Consider the following 24661-nt stretch of genomic DNA (forward strand, 5'->3'; position numbering starts at 1 on the left):
AGAGGTTCTGGAACTTTCAAGACGTGGGAACTAACTGCCTGGAGCAGACTTTTGAAGCTTATGACGCAGACCCTGTGCCTTAGTTAGGGATCTATTGCTGTGAAGAGACACCATGCACGTGGCAACTCTTATAAAGAAAAATATTTAACTGGGGCTGGCTTATAGTTTCAGAGGTTTAGTCTGTTATCATCTTGGTGGGAAGCATGGTGGCACGCAGACAGACGTGGTGTTGGAGAAAAGTCTGAGAGTTGTACATCTGAATCATCAGACATCAGGAAGTGACTTAGACACACTTCCTCCAGCAAGGTCACATCTACCCTCCCAAGGCCACACCTCCTAATTGTGCCACTCCCTATGAGCCTATGGGTGCCATTTCCTTTCATCCCACCACTTCCTGGCCCCCATAGGCTTGTAACCATATCATAGTGCAGAAATGCATTAAGTCCAGCTTTAAAAGTCCCCATAGCTTATAACAGTCTCAACCCTGTAAAAGTCCAGTCTCTTCTGAGACTCATGGAAATCTCTTAACTGTAATGCCTTGTAAAATCAAAATGAAAACAGCAGATCATATACTTCCAACATACAATGGCACAGGATGTGTGTGTGTGTGTGTGTCTGTGTGTGTGTGTGTGTGTGTAATGTATATATATATCACCATTCCAAAAGGGAGGAAAGGGAGCTCAGTGAGGCAATACTGGACTAAAGCAAGACAAAAAACAGCTGAGAAAACTCCAAACTGCATCTCCGTGTCTAATGTCTAATGTTCTTCAGATCTGCTCCTATCAGCTTTGTTGACTGCAACCCGCCTCTCTCTCTTGGGCTGGTTCCACTCCCTGTTAGCAGCTCTCCTTGACAGGTGTCCCGGGGCTCTGGCAACTCCAACATTTTGGGGTCTCCGAGGCAATCCAGGCTTCACCTTCGCAGCTTCACACAATGGCGTCTCTAGGCCTCCATGTAGGGACACCTCTGACACACCTCTGGCTTTAGTAGCTTTCCTTAGTCACGGAAGAAGATTCCAGAACCCCTTTCTTCTTTCTATCTTTGACTCTAAAGCCAGAACTGTGTAGCCAAAACTGCTACATTTTGCTGCTTGCTGGGGCTGGAACATGGCCCCCTCATTTTATTACAGCGTCATCAGCTTTCTGTTTTCAATGGTTTCTTTCAGTGCTTAATCATGGCTGGCCTTGAACTCAGAGACCTGCTTGCCTCTGCCTCTGAATCACTGAGATTAAAGGTGCATGCCACCACACCTGGTTCTGAGCTTTTCTTTAATTCCTTTTTACAAGTTGGAAGCTTAGCTGGGAGGGATCTTGCCCTGAGGTCACCACTGCCTTTATTCCATTTAATACCAGGGTTTTCTTTAATCTGTTTATCTCCTTGAACACAGGATTTAGCTTTATTCCACTTCCTGGTGCCCCTTTTCTCCTTGAACTGTAAATTTTGTATTTTTCCATGGTCTGCTTGCTCCTTTTCATTATAGAGCTTCATGAGAGCGAACACTAATAACCTCACAACAGAGTCAACACTAGGCTGTTTTGAAATTTCCTCTGTCAATGTGACTAATCCAAAACTCTTCAGTTTAACCTCAGGCAGATGTTTTTCAAGGAGAGGAAACAGCATCTCTTGGCCACATACTGACGTTCTTCTCTGACACCTCTGGAGCCAGGCCCTCACAGTTCAAATCACCCTCAGCACCACTGTCTTCCATATTCCTACTAGGATGGCCCATTAAGTCCCACTTAAAGCGGTCCATTGTTTTCCTAATCTAATGTCCCAAAGTCCACATTCATCCAAACAAAAGCATGGCCAGGCCTATCACAGCAATATCCTAGTTTCTGGTGTCACCTTCTGTCTTGGTTAGGGTTTTACTGCTGTGAAGAGACACCATGACCACAGCAACTCTTATAAGGGAAAACATTTACATGGAGGCTAGCTTATAGTTCAGAGGTTTAGTCCATTTCCATCATGGTGGGAAACAGGGTGGCATGCAGGAAGATGTGGTGCTGCAGAAGAAGCTAGGAGTTCTACATCTGGATTGGCAGACAGCAGGAAGTGACACACTTTCTACAACATGTCCGTGTCACCTAATAATGCCACTCCCTATGAGATTTAAATTCCAATGAAATATGAGATATGAGATATGAAATATAAAATATGTGCCACACAACAGATAGTATATGGAGAAAGAGAGAGAGAGAAAGAGACAGAGAGAGAGAAAGAGACAGAGAGAGAGACAAAAACAGACAGACAGACCGACAGACAGACACAGAGACGGAGGAAGAGAAAAACAAGAGTAAGAGAGAAAGGGAGAGGGTGGAGGAGGGAGAGCAAGAAAGAGAGGTAGGTGGATTTGTCCTTTTATATTCTCCTGGGCAGGGGCATGCCCAGTGGTAGGTAGGCAATGACATCACAGGTTGCTAGGCAGATTGTAGCAGTATCCTAACAATGAGCCTATGTGTTGTAGAAAATATAAATGGGCTAATAATGTTTATTATTAAATAGTCTAGAATTATTACAGTGGTATTCTCTAACGCACTATCAAATCAATAAAGAAACAGACACTTGAAAGATTTTTAGATAAGCCTTATTTTACCTGGGGCTGGGCAGGTACCATCCCCTAAGCTACCTCATTGTCTCCCAGTCCCCTTCTCGTGCCATCTGCTTTAATCGTTTCTATCTGGGCTACTTCCCATCCGTAATCCCAACATACTTGCTTATGCTGTTCACCTGGGCCACTTCTCTCCATGCAGAACCTCATAGTTCCTCCTCCTATCCCTCTGGTACCTCTCTCTCCTGTGATCCTTCTGCCCCAAAGCCTGTCAACCTTCTCTCTGCCCTTCCCAAGTGTAGGCCTTTTATTCAGCCAATCAAGAATAATATCTTCGGTAATGTTACAAAATGGCACTTTGGGGTACGGGAGGTTCTGCTCATAAAAGACAGCAAGCAGACCTCAGGGAGCAAAATAATTAACATTAGAGTACATAGCACCAGACCAACCCCAAATACCTATGGGGCCATTTTTCTTTCAAACCACCATACCCTGGTTTCTCCACTCTCTTTCTCTTTTTCTCTCTCCCTCCAACTCTTTCTCTCTCTTCTTTCTCTCTAATCCTCCCCCACCCCCACTCCCTTCCTCCTCCACTCCTCTCTCTTCCATCTCCTGACCCACTGTCATAACATGAACACCTTCTTTGCCACATGCAACTGGACCTTCTCACCATGCTCACCCTTCGCGAAGGACTGAGACCCTCCGAAACCGTGAGCCAAGGTAAATCTTTCCTTGCATACATTGTTTGTCTCCGTTGTTTTGGTAACAGTAAGTAACTAATACGATGCTCACTGTGTCTCTTAGATTGAGCTCACCCTTGTGCTTACTCCTGGTGCTCAGCGATGTCCCACTGGTGATGGGCACAGGGTGCAGTTTCTCTTCTCCACTCCTGATGGATGTTGAGATTTTTCGTCTCCCTTGGGCTTTTTGTTAATTCAACACCCTTTAGTGGTTTGCCTTCATCTGTCTTCAAAGTAGCTCATTTTTCTTCAAAGTGACCCAGAGCAATAGGCCTTTAGCCTCCCACCTGGCTTTTTCTGAGGTCAAAGCAGAATCCCTACTTCTCCAATGCTGGGGGGGGGGGGTCAACCCAAGCCGTGTATCAAAACAAATGACGAGAGGTGGACATCAGGATGAGATCAAGCAATTGCAGGCTTGTGGGGCAAGGTGGGAGAGCTTCAACCAGTCACTGGGTGAGGCTGTGTGGACTCATTGGCGTTTGTGTGAAGGGAACAGGCCACACCAGACAGCCCAGGCCAGAGCTCCCTGGAGAACTGGAGTCTCTGGGCTGGGTTTGGGTTCCCTGGCCTCCTGCCCAGTGTCGTGAGGCAGCCCAAATGAGAGCCCAAGAGAGCCAAGAGCCACAGGGCTGTTTTTCTAAGATTTAAAAGGGATTATGTCATCCAACCAGCCCTTGTTTGCCCAAGGGAAGAACCTCAAGTCTCCTCCCTCAGGACCCTCCGAGAGATCTTTCTACAGGCCTTGTGGCAGAAAGAGAGAGAGAACAGAGCTACAGGCAGCTGGAGCAGCTGGGGACTGGCTTCTGGGGGAGGCCTGAGGGGGTAACTGACTGTAGCTGACTGCACCAGATGACCAACCCAGATTGCAGCTTGTGGGCCACCGTGCTGACTGTTTACATATGCATAATCAGAGGGAAGGAGGAGAGATTTGAGAGAGAAACACCAGAGAAAAACCCGAGAAGCCACAAGACCTAGACAAGCACCAGCCATCTGGTAATAACCGGGTGTACTGTGAGGTTGGTGTTTATCCCAGGCAGACTTGGTGCTTTCCTGAGATCTGGTGACAATTTGGGGGCACATATATTTAGGGGGAAGGACAAGTCCTGGGAAGAGGTTTTTGAGTCAGGAGACCTGGGGTTGAAACTCAGCCTTGTGGTCCACAACTTTTCAGATTTTGGGCAACTAGCTACCCAGCCCATCAGCCGGTACTGGGCCAACCCTACTGCAAAGGCCTGCCTGGGCATCTGATTTTGGAGGCCCAGGTTCTGGAAATCTCTGACTGGGCATCACAGTGAGCATGTCTTGTGGTTACCCTGCCCCCCCCCACCCCCAACACCTTTGTGATCTCCCTTAAGGTTTGGTTTTGTTTCTAAACTCCTACTGCCAAAATGAAGTCCCCTTTACAGTCAAATTCTCACCCAGCGTCTCATATTACAAGGCGCTATTTGCCCAAGGTTTCTGAACTTATTTTGAACCACAAAGTTCTATCTTGGGAAAGAACCACTGGCTTCAATATCCTAAAACAGCGCTTGTTTTAGATGCTGATGGGGTCACCCATAGGAGACAAAGAAACATTAATACCCAGACGGGTCATCCCTAGGTTCACCGAGATTATCTGGCTTCTTGAAGATTCTTTACGAGATAAGTGAGATTAGCAAATTCACACCAAAGAGACCAATGTAAGATGTGGGTAATCAAGATCTCTGCCAGGGCCTATGTGTGGCCGCTCTTCCTGGGCTATGTTCCCCAAATGGTTCAACCAGGGCTGCAGTGAGGAATTTGCCAACAAACTATAACAAATATCCCCAAGGAGCATTATGGTGACAAAGACACTGAGACTTCGAAGAACATGGATGACAAAACTCATGATTTCCAAACTTGTGTTTTGTTTTACTCGGTTTTATTCTGTTGTGTGTGCATGTGCATCAGTTACACACTTGTGTAGGAGTATGCGAGGCACGTGCATGCACGCACCTGTAAAGGAAATAGAAACACTTCAGGTGTCACTACTCAGTACTATCCGCCTTGTGGGGTTTTTGTTTTGTTTTCATTTCTAATTTATTTATTTATTTATTTTACTTTCATATATGTGCACTGTATTTACACCATTTCACTCGGTCCTCCTCCTCCCTTCAACCCTCCTGTATTTCTCTCAACTCCTTCTCGAATTCCTAGACTCTTTTTCTTTATGATTGTTACACACACACACACACACACACACACACACACACACACACACATGAATAAATATACAACCAGAACCCGCTGAGTCCATTCAGTGTTACTCTGGATAATTTTAGGGCTGGCCATTGGACAACCTATCAGGAGGCTCATCCCTGAGGCAGATTGATTCTCCCTCCCTTTCTCTGCATTCATTAGTTGCCTGTAGCTCTTCATCTGGGGGTTAAGATAGGCTATAGTACTGGCCTGGAGACAAGGCTGGCTGACTGACCAACAGGTCCTAGGAATCCACTAGTTTCCATCTTCCCAGTATTGAGCTAATGGGCATGTGCCACCACATCCGCTCTTTTACATGGGATTTGGGGACTGAATCAGCACATATGACACCTCTAATCTAGAAGTGCAAAGCTCCCAAGACATCTAGCTAGACCCATCCCATGCTTTCTGGAATGCTCTGTAAGCTGTTGCCTCTCTGTGCAAGGACATTTTTTTTTTTTCCTGAGACAGGATTTCTCAGTGTAGCCTTGGCTGTCCTGGACTCCCTTTGAACACCAGGCTGGCCTTGAACTTAGAAAGATCTGCCTGCCTCTGCCTCCTGAGTGGTGGGATTCAAGGCGTGCGCCACCACACTCGGACATTTAAATACAAGGTGGGCTGAGTCAACTGTGGGCAGAAGCTGTGATGTACCAGGCTTCAGTATAAACCCCTCTCTTGTCATCAGTCACCTTGAAGTGGCTCTGTAATCATGTCCTGTGTCTCCGAGATAGATGCCAGGTAGGTTGTGAGGCAAGACAGGAAGGTGATTTTCAAACAGGTTTGTGACTGTCAGGCTTTGAGATGGGCTCTCAGACAGGTACCAGAAAGAAGCTGTAGAGCCAGCAAGCTGATATGTGCTGAGGAGGGTAGGATGGCAGAGTGGCTGTGCCCACAGCACCTGGCACAGACTGGCAAACCTATATTTTCTTCCTTTCTTCACTCTGCTTGTTCCCCATGAGTTCAGAGACTTGTGGCTTTAGAAATGCAGTCTCTCCAGGTGTGGTGGCGCACGCCTTTAATCCCAGCACTCGGGAGGCAGAGGCAGGTGGATCGCTGTAAGTTTGAGGCCAGCCTGGTCTACAAAGCAAGTCCAGGATACCCAAGGCTACACACAGAGAAACCCTGTCTCAAAAAAATGAAAATAAATAAATAAATAAATAAATAAAGGAAAGAAAGAAAAAAGAAGACAAAAAGGAAAGAAATGACACAGCCTCCTCTCTTTCATTGTCACCACATTCCCCCTGAAATTAGGCTTTCCCTTCCCTCTTAGTTCTGGAGTTCCCACTGGAAGGCGAAACAGGACATTGGATGTGGGGGAAATGCACTGCTTTTGTATTTTCAAAATTAAGAATTTCAGCCAAATTGGCTTCCCCAATGAGACTGTCATTAGTGGTGCCTTTTCTGCTCAGGGAATACAGTAAAAGTCACCTCAAATCATATCTAGTTGTTCCCCCGGATCCTGCTGCACATGGATGTGGGCAGCTTCACATGCATAGGAGCCCAAGGGACAAGGAACATCTTACATTTCAGGGAATAAACCCAGTTCCTTCTTCTGAGGTACTGGAAATAGCTATGAGCCTCGGACACAGTCGGGCACACAGTGAACAGTGTCAGTGTCATGGGTTAAAACGTTGACATGGTGTAATGTTAACTCAAGAGGCCAAGAAGGCAACAGTGAGATGGAACCTGGCAACATCTGAACATTTCTCCTCCAGTTTCTCCTGCCGCCCAGAGCTGCTGACAATAGTCCCAGGACCTTCATCTATGTTGAGCATCAGGCTGGGGCTCAGTGTCCATCCTAAGGCTTGAATTCTTGGTGCATGGCAATCTGAAGTACAGAAAGGGGAAGAGTGGCATCAAAAGCCACTGAGAGTTTTCTGGAAGCTTTTAATGAGAGACACTTCTCTGTCAAAGCAGGGCTCCTGTGAAGGAGTCCCATACTCTTTAGGGTGGGTCCTGTCTTTCTGTCTGTGTCAGGGACTAGAGTCTGTACTAACTGAGGGACCACAGCCCTGTTGGAGCAGAGCATCCTTCTGAGGCTAAAACTGAAACAACAACAGAAATAGTGTGAAAGCCCCTTGCTGAACCACAGCCTTGGTTTGCTGTCATTTTTGAGAATACACTTCTCTATTCTGCGAATGGTTTACTGCTTTCTTTATGGTCCAGCTATTTGTGTGCCCTGAGAAATCTCTAGCAACTGCTTTACCAAGAAATGAGCTAGCTCTTTGGGCACCGTGTTTATTGTCTTCATCATATCTGGAGGAAACCAGACTTTGAAGCTTCCAGAAAAGTCCACACTCCGGATGGTCTTTGTGAGCCAATGGGTCACATGATAACAAGTGGCTGAACACTCCAACCAAACACACTGACTGTAAAAACCTCACATCCAAGCCCTGGAGCACAGCTTGAACACTCTTCTTTGATAACTTCTCATCTTTCCCCCTGGGCCACAGCTGGGCTCTGAGGATAGAGGTCCTACACTGCATCTGAGATCTAGACATTAAGGGGAAGGGAGATGGAGCAATCCCCTCTCCTTGGAAGGTCGTTAGGTAACGTACTTCTCTTTCAGGCATGCCATTGGAACTGAAAGATGGGACCTTGAGTATAGAACCATCTGGTCCCCACTTCTGAAGTTTGAAAGAACTCAAGAGTTCTACATCCGTATATCATATCATGTTACATACGGGCAGGATGATATGATATCATCAACCCATCTACGCATCCTTTCCATGTCTACTTGATGAAAGGGCTTCCATGTAATTGAGGACCAGTGTTTTAGAATAGTGGAGCAAAGAAAGCTCTTGGCCGCTCAGATGGAACCCTGGCTCCATTAGCTGTGAGGAGCCACCATCTTCTCACTGACTCCGTTTCTTCATCTGCTAAATGAATTGTTGAGGACACAGATGACATAAATACATGCTATGCATCAATGAGTGGTAGCCGTTGTGGTGACACTATTGCCACCATCATCATGTTCATCATTGTCATCTCCTGTAAACATCGAAGATCTTTACAAAACAACCCCTGGGCTAGAAATTAGTTTCTAGTGATTCCTTCAGGTCCAAAGTAATGTCATATCTAAATTCCCGAGACTGTAAGTTTGATATCTACAGACTTATGCAGTACACATAGTCAGCAAACACTGCAAATGGTTCCTTGTGTGTGAATGCACACATGTGAATGCACCAAGCCTCCTGCAGAAAATGAAATTAAGTCTTTCCTGCACTCCCACAGATTACAGAGGCAGGACAGAAGTTGTGGTGCCTTTTAAGGCTCTGTCATCAGAGTAGGCACCCTGTAACTCCCAAAATATTTTGGAGTCTAGAAAAACACACACAGGGGCTGGAGAGGCTTCTATGAGCACACACTGCTCCTGCAGAGGACCTGGGTTTGGTTCTCAGAAACATTGTCACCAACTGGAAGAATAAATGGTGAAGAGAAGCCACAAATAGCACATTTATGATGCAATGACCTTCAAAACACTAGAGCCAGACATGGTGAAAAATATAAAATACATGCAGGCAAACCACCCATACACAGAAATAATTTTAAGAAATGAATCAGGGAGTTTCTTTAGGTTAAAGGAAGGTGATGCCACCAAAAATAGTGAATTTCTAGACTAACATAAAGACTTTATAAATTTAAATATATATGATTAAAGAAAAAATAATAATTTCATGGGGTATATGTGTAATGCATTATGAAAATTTTAACAGAAATGATTCGGGTAAATGGATCTACGTGATCCTGAGTTTCTGCAATTTATGTAAAACAACACAATTATAACTCAGCGAAGTATAAGACATTGTAATCTCTATGCAATCAAAACAAGTGCAAAGAAGTTGACTGAAAGGTCAATAGATAAATTAAGAAGTAAATTTAAAATATGCTAAGATAACTTTGTAAGCGGGCAGAAGAGAAGGACCTGAGGAACAAACACTTGAGGATAAGAAGCTCAGATAAACGGTGAAACAACTACCTCAGAAGAATAGGCTACATACATACCAGGCTAGCTAAGGGAGTGTCAACACAGCAAAACTACAGTCAAAAGAAGAGATTGTCCACGTGGAAAAAGAACAGTCTCTGTAAGATGTGCAAGAGAAATGTTAGAAAGAAAGAAAGAAAGAAAGAAAGAAAGAAAGAAAGAAAGAAAGAGCATAAAAGGCATTATGAAAGCAGTAAGAAGAATGCTGGAGTGGTTAAGGAGATCTCAGAATGAGGTTGATTTCAGATGAAGAGTAGAGATATACCTTAATCATCCATTCATCCAGGAGAAGTGACAATTACAGGTTTGTGGGTGCCAAGAACAGAGCTTCAAAATACACAGAGCAAAAATGACACAATTCAAAGACTCAGGGAATTCCACAATCATATTTTTAAAAAATGTTTATACCTGTTTCCTGCCCTTGGTAGAAAATCTAGGCCTCAAGTCAACAGTGGCATCTACATAAAAACCACCAATGCCTTGGGCCAGCTGGTATTTAGAGAGCATCATGCCCAGTGGGGGTTTTGTCAAGAAGGCATTGCGTTAAGTGAAACAGGCCAGAAAGACAAACCGTGGGGCTCAGGAAGTAGAGGCGCTTGCCACCAAGCCTGATGACCTGAGTTAGACCTCTGGGATCCACATGGTGGAAGAAAAGCACTAACTCCTGACAGTTGACTTCTGAGCTCCACATGCACACTGTGGGACACACATGTGCACCAATACAAATAAGTAAATGTAAAATGAAAAAGACCATTACTACATGTTCTTGCTTATCTAGAGAGTCTGGAATTGTTCTCACAAAAGCAGGAAACAGAATAGCAGTTACCAGACCAGAGAAGGCTGTTGGGAAGGGTGATGGTCAAGGGGTACAAGAGTGTAGCCACTCACGAGAACTGAGTCCTAGTGTCCTACAGCACCGAAGGCTAAGCCGTAGTTGACAAGGCTCAGCTGCGCATTGCAAAATGGTTTGTACAGAAGAGTGGCAGGATATCTGTTTTGTTTTGCAGGGTTTCTCTGTGTAGCCCTGGATGCCCAGGACTCGCTTTGTAGACCAGGCTGGCCTCGAACTCACAGATTCACTTGCCTCTGCCTCCCAAGTGCTGGGATTAAAGGTGTGAGCCACCAAGCCTGGCTGGGTTGCAACGTATTTGATCCCATTGTGAACCCCTAGATTGTGAACTGTAAAAGCCTGTTTCTAACTGTGGTGTGGCTCAGTCTTTGATCCTAGAGCTTTCTGCTCATTGTAAATAAGTATTGTGGTGTGGCTCAGCCCTAGCACTCACTTTTAATCTAAGAGCTTTCTGTAAACAAGATACATTAAAGTTAACCCTAGCTCAAGAGGCTGAGCAAGCAACCAGATTGACAGGAAATGAACACAGGAAAAAAACAAAAAACAAAAAACCAGAGAGCCAGTGAGAGGAAGTCTGGAGGACTACAGATAGAGAGGCACACAGAAATAGAAAGGAGGGACATTGAGTTGAAGAGTATTTAACACAAGATGGAAAAGGAGAAAAGGCTATTTTCTTCCGGGAAGTTGGTTGAGTAGGAAGGTCAGCTAGGTCCTTTCTCTGCCTCTCTGAACTAGAGGGCTTTCACCCCAGTTTCTGGCTCCTGAGTCTTTATTTAATAAAATTAACAATTGGGATTTTGTTTTTAAAGCAACAGAGAGGATTCTGAATGATCATAACAAGAAAAAGAGATGAAATGTTAGAGATAATGAATATGCCAATTACCCTCATGTGAGCATTAAGCATTATATACATGGATTGAAAGATCACGCTGCATCCCCAAACTCCTGCAATTATTATGTATTAATTAAAACAAAACCATATGTTAGCTGTTAAAAAATCAATTATATGTGAGTCTATATGCGGTGAGTTTTCACTTGGTGCAGTGGAATTAACACAGAAGTCAGTGATGATGAGATATCAGGGATGCCCAGGGGTTTAGGGGAAGGCAGCTCCTCTGGGTAACCTGAGCTAAAGAGGGAACTGCAGGAAAATCAGACTTTTGAAAAAGAGTGATCCGAAATGTATGAGCTGTGGTTAAAAACAATGTTAGGAAGGAAATGTATAATTTTACATACAAAAGAAGGTAGGTTTCAAGGCAGTGCTTCAAGGGTCCTCTGTAAGAGTCAGAACAAAAGAAAGCACGGGAGGGAGGGAGGGAAGGAAGGAGGGAGGGGGGAGGGAAGGAGGGGGAGGGAAGGAGGGAGGGAGGGAGCGAGCGAGCGAGCGAGGGAGGGAGGGAGGGAAGGAGGGAGGGAGGGAGCGAGGGTGGAGACAGGAAAAGAAGGAAGGAGTAAGGGAGAAAGGAAACACAAAGTAAGTAGAAGAGAAAGAAAAAAATAAGAATGGAACCAAATGACATCAAAACAGAGAATACAGAAAATTAACAAAAGTGGCTGGAAAAAGCTCAAATGGCAGTGTGATGGTGACTGATGAAGGACTGACAAATAACCAGTGAAAATGAACAAAGATCCAGGGATAATTCCACACTTACAGGGTCATTTGGGTTTTGATAGCGAAGTCAAAACAATTTATGGAGAAAGATAATTCTTTTCAAAACAAAAAAAATGGTGCTGCTTTAATTGGGTGTTTATTTGGAAACAAACAGGACACCTTACCTTTCATTCTTCTTCATTTGCAAAAATTAATTTGACATAAACCACAGACCCAGAGATAAAAGCCATAAAACATTTATAGAAAAACATAAGAGAATATTTTCATAGTTTGGGGACAAGTAAATGTTGGGTAGGTCACAGAAAGAGCTAATCATCAAAGATGGCTGATACATCTGTCTCTTCTACTGCTAAAGGAAATCACCAAGGGGGCTGGAGAGATGGTTCAGCCATTAAGAGTACTGACTGCTTTCCCACAGAACTCAGGTTTGGGTTCCAAGAACCCACATGGTGGCTTACAACAACTTGTCACTCCATTTCTAACTGACCCAATGCCCTCTTCTGGCCACCTCACGTGCTTAGGCACAAATGTGATAGATACACAGACATACACGCAGGCCAACACTCATAGACCTTAAAACATAAATAACTAAATTTTAAAAAGACATCCCTAAGCACATAGCTGAGCAAACCACCTACTGGGAGAAAATAGTCACAGATCTAAAGATGGACAGATTCTCCGGATATATAAAGAGCTCTTTCAACTCTCTAATGAAAGAAAATCAATTCAATTAAAAATGGATGAAGGCGCCCTGCAGGGTAGTGCACTGTTAGAAACTAGGAAAGGAGTTAGTTGAAGGGTAGCTTAAGACACATCATGAGACTCTGAAAGGAAAAACACCAAGGGCTGGGGATAAAATTCAGTGGTTATAGCACCTGCCTGGCCCGTACATGCACGGCCAGGGATTCACCTTCAGCTTTGGGAAAGTAAGTGAGTTATTAAATAAATAGGTAAATAACTAGATGAAAGAGTTTGAATAGTTCACAAAACAAGAACAACAACAAAACAAGCAAATAGCCACCAGAGTCTTCAAAGACACTCACCAGTACTCCCCAGGGAAACAAAAATGAAAACCACAATGAAATACCACAATACTTCTACCTAAAATTAAAGTTAACTGGCATGACTAAATATTAGTAAGCATGTGGCACCTCCTAAGACAATAAATAAACACTACCCTGTGACCCATAGTAGCACTCCTAGGGATTTTCCCACATGAAATGAAAACATATGTTCACCGAAAGCTCACCCGGGACGGTCATGCCAGCTCTACTCAGCTGAATGAAAAGGACAAAAAAATCAAAATCATATCAGAGTATTAACAGACACATCAGCAGGCTGTGCCCACCAGCGGCACTCTGCTACTGTAACTGATGCCCGAGATAGTCAACTTACAGAAGTTTGTCTTGACTCATGGTCTTAGTGGTCTCAATCAAGAGTCAGGCAGACCTGTTACCTCTGGTGGGAGTGACAGTCGCAGCGATGGGCAGCAGGTGGCAGAACAAAAGTTTCCACCCAGTGGCCAGAACATAAAAGAGAGAAAAAGGGATGGACTGAGGTCATGCTGTCTCCTTCAAGAGCACAACCTCGGTGACACAGAGGCTACTAGGAAGTATAACCCCACTTCCGGAAGTTTCCACCAGTGGGAACTAACTAAGCCTTTAAACCTCTGCCTCCAGCTCCTTCCCACAGCCTGCGAGCAGGGGGGGGCGGGGGGGGAGCACTTAAGATCGAAGGATCCAAGGATGGTTGCCCAATGGGTCTAGGACATCTCTATGAACACACAAGAAATTTCTGAACCTAGTGACCATGTTTGGATTCACATTTCGCACAGCTGGTGTTTTCCTGACCCTGTCAGTAGATGCTGTGGAAGAACGGCCCTGGCAAAGATGGCAGGCAGGCAGTCTCTGTCACAGCTGCATCTTTCCCTAACTGCTCTTAGTAGAGCTTTGAGCATGAGTCCATGCTGAAAGGCACGGGTGCCTTGCTCTCTCCCTGAGGTGTGTCAGACTCCTCAGGATGCTTTTCATAATGTTCCTCTGACTCTTCATGGGAGGAACCCATCATTCCCAGAAGGTCCAAGGAGTCTCAGGAACCACGGGGAGACTCCCCAGAGTCCTGTGGCTGTGGCATGTGAAGAGGCTGAAAGCGGGTGGGGGGCCACACTTGGGATCATCACTGGCAGGATGAGGAATCACAGCAGGTGCTCTCCACAAAACATCATCTGCTCATCCCTTACCTCCTTCCATGATGCCGTCTGAACCCAGCTCAGATGAAACGTCAGAGAAGGGGGTGGGATTTAAAGTCGTCTGAGATTAAGTTTATTAGCAACTCCATGCTCTGTTACATACCAATATGAAGGTCACAATTTTCTTACACCATGCAGCTATGGACTCAGCTTGCAGCCCCTTACCCTACCCTACCCTTCATGGTAAAAGTGTCATCACAGACAGACAGACACACACACACACATGCACACATGCACACACACACACACACAGACACACACACAGACACACACGCACACACACACACTAAAATTCACATCAGAACAAAATGAAACCAACAAAGGCACAAAATAACGAACGAGGGCTGGGGAAGAGCCAGATGAAGAAGCAGGAAGACGTGGCTGCAGGTACTGAGCATGTCTGTACAAAGCTAGAACTATTCCAGTCAGACTCAAGAGCCTCATAAACCCCATTTTGTCTATGACCTCTAGGCCCTGTCACACACTCTATTCCAAGACAACCAAAAAGAGTCCACTTTTCCAAAACTGTTAGGGAGAAGCATAGACTTTATGGATGGCATGTAGAGACCAAGGACAGTGTCACATACTCCAAAGGGGCAGGGGTAGGGTTCTTTCATTGAATAATCTTCTTTTCAAGTGTGTTTCTTCGGAGACCATATCTATCTTTCCTCTGGGGTCTCCATTCCCACAAGGAGCACTGGCTTTCTGTTCTGTTCTGTAGGACTTCTCTGTCCACATACAGCCTAGGTCTCTAGCCTAGCTTCTTGGGTTGAGGAGTTTCACTGGGAACATTGGCCCTGTGAAGTAAGGTTGGTGGTCCCCCAGGAGTCGTGTAAAGTCTTCACTGAGACTTCACCTCTGTCTTTGCTACTATCACCTTCACCATCATCACGGCCTCATGCCACCACCTCCACTGCTACGTCATCATCATCCTCATTACCGCTACCACAGCCATCAGCATCCTCAGTTCCATCACTACCATAATCCTCATCGCTGCCGCTACCATCACCACCATTAGTAGCATCCTTATCAATTCCACCACCCGCATTACCCACTTAATGGGGGTGCGTATTATATAAGAAAAAAAAAATACTCAGGGGGCCAGAGAGATGGCTTAGCAGTTAAGAGCAGTGGCTGCTCTTCCAAAGGTCCTGAGTTCAGTTCCCAGCACCCTCATGGTGGCTCATCACAATCTATAATGGGATCTGATGCTTTCTTCTGTCATGCAGGCGTATATGTAAATACAGCACTCATATACATAAAAAACACACATAAATAAATCTAAAAAGGAAATGAAGAAATGCCTGTGTGCTTAGAAAAAAGAAAAGAAAAAGTATTCAGAAATTATCCTTGCAATCTGAAATGGAAGTATACCTATTTCCATTTCATGGACGAGAACATCAGGATTCTGAGACTCACTTCTCCTTTGGAGGAGTTCACTGCACGGGGATCCTCTGGCGTCAGTCAGGCCCTTGCTACAGCTGCCATGCTGTCGGTTTCTTTCCTTGGATATGGTTGTCCCAGACCCTCATCAGGCTCCAAACCAAGGTCAAATGGCCTCTGTGATTGCTACAAAAGTGCCTATGGGCCTGTGTTGCAAACAGCCATCGGTTTTACCCTCTCACTTAGAGCCAACTGCTTTAAGGATGCTTCAGTACATGACTGTATCACTATACTCGGTTCATTACACTAGAGAAGCCTGTCCCTACGGCCATAAAAACCCCATAGCTCTACCATTCTGTCCTTTCTACAAACTCCTACGCAGGCTGTGAGAAGCACTTGGGTGTTTTGTTGTTTGTTTGTTTGTTTCTGTTTTGTTTTGTTTGTGAGACAAGCAGCCTGTATAATACTGGCAACCCATAGAGTCTAGGCGTCTAGGTTTAGAGGGACTGTCTTTGGGAATGATTAGAGACTCCACTGAGAACTGCTCAGAATGCACACCCTACTAACTTCATAATTAAAGCACAAGACATCAGGGAAGCCGTCGTGTGGCGTGTACCAACATCAGCAAGAGGATCAGGAGTAGGAAGAAGAGAGGTGGACTTTTCCAGCAGACAAGCAGAACAAGTGCAGAGACTGTTATGTACAGTTTTAAGGAGATAAGCAAGCCCATGGGGAACATCAGACTGCTGGTCTATTCTGAAGAGTGCACCAGGCAACCGTGGTACTTGAACTGGCTTACCTCTCATGCGCTGTGCCATCCTTGCGATAGAATGACAGTGCACTAATAATAATAATAATAATAATAATAATAATAATAATAATAATAATAATAATAATAATAATAATAGTGCACGTCCCACCTCTACAAAGCCCATGGAGGGTGTTGCTGAGGACAGTCATTAGCTGTGTGTTCTGTCTCTAAGGCAGACAAATAGATATCCTTATCTGATTAAATAATGATGCTATGCACGTTTGTGCACACATTTTTGTGTGGGCATGTTTTGAATTCTCTCTGCTATCCCAACAGTTAGTGGCATACTTGGGTCTCATGGCATGGTACTTTATGTGTAACACACAGAGAAACTGTCTCACTAATTTGACATTCCTCCTAGCAATGTGCTAAGAGACATTAGTTCTCTGCACCCTCGCCAACACTTGTTATTATTGTCTGTCTTTTTTTTTTTTTTTTTTAATCGTGGGTGTGAGGTGGCATTTCACTTGTGGTTTTGATGAGCATTTATCTGATGAGTAAATATGTGGTATTGGATATTTAAATATCTTCTGTAGAGGGCTGTCTATCTGGGTCTCTCACTCATTGCTTCAAAGTTACTGAGCTGTAATAGGTTTGTTTGTTTGTTTTGTTTTGTTTTAGTATTCTAGATATCTGGCCTGTGTGTATTTTTCTATGTACAGATTACACAGGATTGCCACATAATTCTTTTCCTGAATTCAGTGATTTTTTTTTTTTCAGGATAATACTGGCTCCTAGGATGACTAAGAAAGTGTCCCTACTGAAGCTACTTGGAGGAGTCCTAACGGTTTATGATAATTATTCTTTTTAAATTTTTATATAATTTACCACTGAAATAAACTTGTTTTGAATTTTTCCCTGTGGTAATTTTTTTTTTTTTCAGAAAAAGGAAGGGCTATGGTGGGGTCTTGTGTAGCCCAGGCTTACTTCAAATTCACCAAGTGGTTGAGGATGACCTTGAAACCTGGTCCTCCTGTCTCAGCCTCCCCATTGCTGGGATTACAGGCATGGAACTCTGTGCCCTACTTAAATGTTGTTGTTGTTAATTACAATTTTAATATAATCTCTTTCCCTTTTTATTGTACAACTCTATTTTTTTTAGTTAATTTTTGCTAGTTTATGTTGGTATGGACATGTTTATCGTATTTCTGCCTAGCTATTTTATTTCTGAAAGGTTGAGACTGCTCCCCTCTTTCATCACGTCAGTAAATGGAAGGTTATTTTCCCCAGTTACTCCAGCCTAAGGATTGTCAGTTTTCATTCTTTCCTAAGAAGGAACTTTTTGTTAATTTTGTTTTTTCTACCCTCTGCTCTGTTCACTTCTACTCTCATCTTCACCATTTTTCTTCTGATTGTTTTAGTTAGATCTCTCTCTCTCTCTCTCTCTCTCTCTCTCTCTCTCTCTCTCTCTCTTTCTCACTCTCTCTGTGTCTCTTTCTCTGTCTCTCTCTCCCCATCTCTCTCTGTCTGTCTCTCTGTCTTTGTCTCTCTCTGTGTCTTTCTGTTTGTCTCTCTGTTTCTCTTTCTCTTTCTCTTTGTGTCTTTCTCTGTCTCTGTCTCTCTGTCTCTCTCCCCATCTCTCTCTGTCTCTGTCTCTCTCTGTGTCTTTCTGTCTGTCTCTGTCTCTCTCTCTCTCTCCCAGTTTCTTACGATGGAAGATGAATTATTGATTTGAGCTCTTGTTTTCCTAAAAGGTTGATGTTCTTGGCCACTGATCTGCAGTGTCTTTGCTGTGTCTTGAGGTTTTGACATATGTACTTTGATTTATCATTAACCATTCTCAAATGTTCCCCATGATCATATTTCCTTGCTGATCTTTCAAAGTGCTTTTAAATTTAAGTCCTGTGGAATTTCTGTTTACCTTCTATGTGATTTCTGTGGCCAGTGAGGACACTGAGACGTCAGTCCTTTTGAGTGCCTGGGGACATCTTTATGGCCTCACCTACATCCAGCCTGTAGCTTCTGAGTGGAACTTTCTACTGGTGTCTGTCAGGTCAACTGGTCATTAGTGTTGTTTAAGCGTTCCGTTTTATTGATTATCTGCATGCTATCTGTTCTGTTATCAAAAATTGGGATATCCCAGCCTCCAGTTACTGTTTTTAAATGACTAGTTTCTGTTTCTGACAGCCTTCTCCTTAGTGTTTTGGGGCCCTGCTGTTAAGTGCATTGTTTCAGTTTGTTCACAGCTGACTTACTTTGTCTTTCATTCTAAATTGTTCTCTCTCTCTCTCTCTCTCTCTCATCTCCCATATACTTTGTCTTTAAGTCTCGTTTCTAATACTAATGTAACCGCCTCCCTCTTTTTGTTATTGTTTTCATAATAGGCCTGACATTTTCTAATTTACTTTCAACCTAAATGCTTGATGAACCAGGGTATACCTCTTGTGGATGCTATCATAGTTTGTATTTGTTTTTTATATATTCTGCCTTTTTAACTTTTTTAACTGAAAATGTAATTCATTTAAATTTAATGTGATTATTAACAGGGTAGGATTTACCTCTGCTGTTTTGATATTTCTTTTTATATGTCTTAGGTCTTTCGTTTTTCTATTTCTTCCTTGTTGCATGTTTTGTGTTAAATAGATTTTTTTTTAGTGTACTATTTTGAATTCTTAGCTTTTATTTTATTTTTTAAAAAATTATTATCTTTTCCTTGAAGAGTTTCAATTAATATATGTGGTAGTTAATATTAGGTGTCAGTTGGCTGAATTAAAAGATCCCTAAATATCTGGCCAGGCACTGTTTCTGAATGTGTCTGTGAGGCTGTCTGCAGAGAAGATTGTAGCAGTGAGCTGAGTAAAAATGCTCAGTGTGGGGGAAATGTTCCGTTCAAGAGGCTGAGGAGCCACCCAGAACCAACGGTGTCCCTCTCTCTCTCTTGTCCTCTGGAGTTCGGCCCTTCAGGCTCTAGGAATTGCATCAGGTGCCTCTCCGGTCTTCTGGCATTTAGCCTGGGGCTGTGCGATGTGCCATCAGCTCCCACAGTTCTGAGGCCTTTGGGTTTGGAATTGCCACTCTGCCCTGCTTCTCCAACTTGTGACAGACTAACCGAGAGACTTTTCAGCCTTTCCGACCTCCCGGCCCAGCTCCCCTGATAAAGCTCCTACGAATTCCCACCTGAGTCAATTTAGTGGCCATCTAATAACCAGACAGAGATCTTCGTAAGGTCCTGGAACAGATGAACCAGTTTGCTGAGTTGCTCTCTATGAACTAGGGCTTGTGAGGTCTGAGGTCTTTACTGAGTATGCGCACTGCTCTATTGATACCCAGGGTTTTTCTTCCTCGTGCTGGCAGGCTTCTATATTCCCCAGACTACACCGGCGTTTTCAGGGTTCTGTGGCCATCCCGCCGGCTAGCCTTTCCATTCAGCGTACGCTTAGTTTATTATTGCCCCAACTGTCATCTCCCACCTCTGCCATCTATGAACTTCAACAATTCCCTTGGAGTCTTTTTAACTAATGCCCTACAGGAAACAGCTTTTAGCCCTGAGGAAATTTTGTTAGATTAAATAAAGACAGGCTTGCAAGTGGGGCTTTCAGAAAGCCATCGGCCGGGGGTTTCTCTTGGGAGCTTTTGACTTTGCAAGGCTCAGACAGAACTAGAAAGAGAGTGATAGCAACAAGGCGAGCTGTGTGCTGTAAAAAGCTCATTATTTTTAGCGAAATTCTGTCATCCTACCAAGTAAACCATTGCTGGATGGATGGAGGCCTTTGGCCAATTTCAAGAGTTTCAGAAAGGTTGAATCTGATTGTTTTTGTTGTTTTTCTCATCATTTTTGTAGAAAAGAGGATTTTCAAGGTCTTTCCCCACCATATTCGCACAAGGGGCTAGATTGCCTCCTCTTTCCAAACATGGTGTATATAAAACTAAAACTCGACACCAGGAAGAAACACATCAAAACGCCTCAACAAGGCTAGCTGTGTAAACAGGTGGGTTTAAGTAATCAGTCTTGACTGCCTTCCTTGGCTACTCTCACAATGCATTTGCTGTGGCCTATCTGTGCCTTCCTACACTCACCCCTGGACACCCATCAAAACCTACAAGCTGTTAGCTAGCAAACCCACACAGGTAGTAAAATGCTCTGAGGGTCTCATGTGGGAGAATTCAGCAGACATTCGACAAGTTTATGGACGAGCACTCATTAGAGAGACTGGCTCCTGGCGCTGAGAAGTCTCGGAATTTTCCACCGACCGGCTGTAGTGTTGATGCCTCAGGGGTGGGGATGAGAGACAGTGCTGTACAGTGGGCTGAGCAGGACTTTGGGGTCCACCTTTAACTCCCTGCTCACATGTCACAATTATTCTGCTACTTTGATGCACATATGCTTTGCAGATCTACAAAGCATCGCTCTGGGGTAGCCCCGGGGCCCGTCTCATGTTCTCCTATTGAAGGTCTCCTTCCTAGCTGCTGCCACGAGTCACTTCTTTGAGAAAAATCTAGCCTGCCAGAAGACTTGCATTGATAAATTATTAACTGATTCTGCTGCACATCAACGTTAGCCAATTCCTGTGGACTCTATGTCCTATAAGCATTTTTATTGAACTAAATCAAAGCTGGAAAGGTGACCAAGGTAACCAGACCTCACATCTCACCTGCTAAGGAAGAAACACGGCAGTCATGGGTGCTAGATACTTAGTGTTAAAGTCACATTTTCTACTGGTGTTATCTTTTTGTTTTGTTTTGCTCGAGGCTTGTGTGTGCACATGTTTGTGTGAACACTCCTCTGTGTGTACGGATACATGTGTGTGTGTTATATTTATTCTGTTTACTTTTTGAGACTATGTAGCTCAGACCACTGTCAACTTGCTGCAAAGCACAAAGTGACCAAATACTGTCTAACTTCCTGTCTTAGCTTCCCAAGTGCGAGGCTGTCAGGTGTGCACTGCCATGCCTAGTCATACTGACATTTTCAAATATAGCATTTCAAACACATGCCGAAGGAACCCAGCTTTAGCATGACAAATCTTCCTTATCACTCTCGTGTCTACATTACAACCATCTTCACCCTACACTGCATTATCTTAAAACAAATTTCAGTTCTGGGATAATTTCATTTGTGAACACGTAGGGGATGTCGCCAGGAGATAAAGGATTGTTTTCTGATAGCTCAGTTGATGAGTACTTGGAACATAAGAAGTTGTACAGAACCGAAGTCTATATTTGAGTTTGATATACTTATAAATCTCAAAATATTGTCACAACTAAAAAAAAACAAACACAAGGCTGAGTGTGGCAGTGTACATCTTTAATCCTAGCACTTGAGGCAGGTGGATCTCTGTGAGTTTGAGGCCAGCCTGAACTACATACATAGTGAGTTCCAGGGCAGCCAAAGCTACAACATAGTGAGACCCCGCCCCCCCACAAAACAATAATAAAGTTAAATAAAATAAATTCAGCCATCACCCCAAGCCCCCTTGTGCCCCTTTGTGGTTGCCTTGGCCTGTTTTGTTACTGTAGGCTAACAATACTTTGCAGAATTTTCTGTAACTAAAGACAGAGCACATGTACTGCGTTTTAACTCACTGTGATTATCTTTGAGGTTTAGTCACGCCGCGGTGCTTTTCCATAATGGCTTCTGTGTGACCGAGTGGCAATCTGTTAATCCATTCACTGGCTGGGGTGCACTCAGGTGCTTTTCAGCTCTTGGTAATACAAACAGAGTGATAGTGGATGCTTGAAGACAATTCCCTGCAAATATGTTATTTCATTTCTCTTGGTTATTTCCACCAAAGTCATTTGCTAGATATCTTTTAAGCTTCTAAAATGTACATCTATCTATCTATCTATCTATCTATCTATCTATCTATCTATCTATCTATTTGTCTGTCTGTCTGTCTGGCTATCTATCTATCTGGCTATCTATCTATCTATCCATCTATCTATCTATCTGTCTGGCTATCTATTTATCCACCTATCTGTCTGTCTATCTATCTATCTATCTATCTATCTATCTATCTATCTATCGTGTGTAGAGGGAGCCACAACATACATTTGGAGGTAAGAGGATAATTTCTGCTCTTGGTTCTGTCCTTCCACCATGTGGAGCTTGGAGATGGATCTCAGGTTGACAAGCCTGGCAACAGGCACCTTCACCTACTGAGCCACTTCCCTGGAGGAGGTGGTCGGGGGAGGGGGGTGTGAGACAGGGAGTTCTAGACTCTCTTTGTAGGCCTGACTGGCCTCGAACTCACAGAGATCTGCTTGCCTCTGCCTCCACAAGTGCTAGGATTACAGGGGTGTGCCACGACGCCCTACTCTTTTTAATTTTTAAAAGCTCACAAAATGCTCTTTAAAGTGCTCATCCCAATCTCTGTGCCCCAGCTGCTGGGACTGGGAGTCCCTGCTGCCCCCAGATCTTTGCCGATCCCCTGTAAGCCTGGTAGGCAGCACCTGTTCTGGTGTCCTGGACATTTGTCATGTTGCTGCAGCGTTGCCTAGTGACTAACCGTGTTGGGTCTCCTTCCATGTGCTTATTCAACAGCTCCAGCCAGTCTCTGGCGAAATGTCTGTTCAGATCCTTTGCCAACTTGAGAAAGATTATGTTGTTGGTTTTCTCTAAATTACTTCTGGGTCCAAGCCCTTGGTTGTAGGTGATGCTTTGCAAATATTTGCTCTCCTTTCTGTGGCGTTCTCTTCTATTCTCCTAGGCATCTCTTGAAAACTGAAAGTTTCTATTTTGTTATAGTGAAGCCCAGTCCAGGGGTTATTTCCCTGTGTGGGCATACATTTATATGTGCGTGCAAGTTCATGTGTGTGCAGGTGCGTGTGTTTGTGCCGGTGAATGTATGTGTGGGTGCTCATGCATGTAGAGGCCAGAGGTCAACCTTGAGTGCTTTTCCTCAGACATGAATGTCTTCCAGAAACCCGAGGCTTACTGATGAGAGAAGGCTGGCTGGCCAATGAGTCCCAAGCATCCGTCTGTGTCAATCTTCTTAGTTCTGGAATTATTAGCACATGCCACCATGCATAACTTACTTTTTCAAAACCTGGATGCCAGGAACTGAACTCACATTCTTACGCTTGCACAGCAAACAGGTACCAACTGCACCATCTCCCTAAACCGAGAGGTTTTCTTCAACAATTCGTGATTCGTCTATTAAAAAGCTAACAGTTCAGACAGAGCCTAATCCAAGGTCACTAAAATTTTCTCTTGTGTTTTCTTCTAGGAGTTTTAGATTTTGGCTCTTTCATTTATACCCATAATCTGTTTTGAATTTGCCCTCCCCACCCCCGCCACCTTGTAAAGTGTGGACTGAGGGTGCGTCAGTTTGCTGAATGTGGTGGCTCAGCTTCCTTCAGCTTCACTTGTTGAAGACTACTTTCTTTTCTTTTCTTCTTTGGTTTTGTTTTTTGTTTTTGTTTTTTTTTTTGAGACAGGGTTTCCTCTGTGTAATAGCTCTGGCTGTCCTGAGCTCACTTTGTAGACCAGGCTGGCCTCAAACTCACAAAGATCTTCCTGTCTCTGCATCCTGAGTGCTGGGATTAAAGGCATGTGCCACCACGCCTGATTGTGCAGACTACTTTCTATGCTGGATTTTCTTGAAACCTTTGTCAAAAAGAACTTGGCTGTGTGAATGCAGGGCTGTCAATTTTCATTCTTTCATTGCTCTGTACATCTATTTTGATATCAGTATTGCCTGAGAATTAAAGGAAATAATCCAACTTTTTAATTAGCTTTAGATAAAGAAACACAGGCCTTAAAATGTTCCCAACCTGCCTCAAAATCTCTCCTCCCCCATCCTAGTGGGCCTTCCTCCAATTTAGGCTGTGGAAGAGTTGAGGCCCCTTCTTTCATTTTGACAAGGATGAGAAGACAATTGTGAATTGGGTTCAAGGAACAAGTCAGAAAGGGCAGTTTGAATCGCCCAGCAGGCCAGCTATGCTAAGTCCCCAGAGAGACCTAAATAAAGATATTTTTAAAAAGGGCAGTGAGGTGCACGGAGGAGTTCAAGTCTTTGGCTATAAACGAAGATTCGACAAAGAGTGGAGTGGGCAGTGACTTGTGTAAACCAGCTCATTTCCCAGCTCAGTTAAGACTGTAGCCTTGAAGTTTAGAAGTCCTGAAAGATCCCCTGTCATCCCCATCTCTCCATTGAAAACAGAATCCTGCATCATGGTTTTGGGCGTAGGAGGAGGGGACATATTAGAATGGTGCTGAGGACAATTTTTGAAAGGCTTCTTACCAGGTTCAGCCCAGGGGCCATGACTGGCTGGTGGGTCTGGTAACCGGTGGAATAAGGTGGGTCAGGAAACTGAAGAATAGCTTC

The sequence above is a fragment of the Acomys russatus genome, chromosome 4 (assembly GCF_903995435.1).
Source record: "Acomys russatus chromosome 4, mAcoRus1.1, whole genome shotgun sequence".
Taxonomy (NCBI): domain Eukaryota; kingdom Metazoa; phylum Chordata; class Mammalia; order Rodentia; family Muridae; genus Acomys; species Acomys russatus.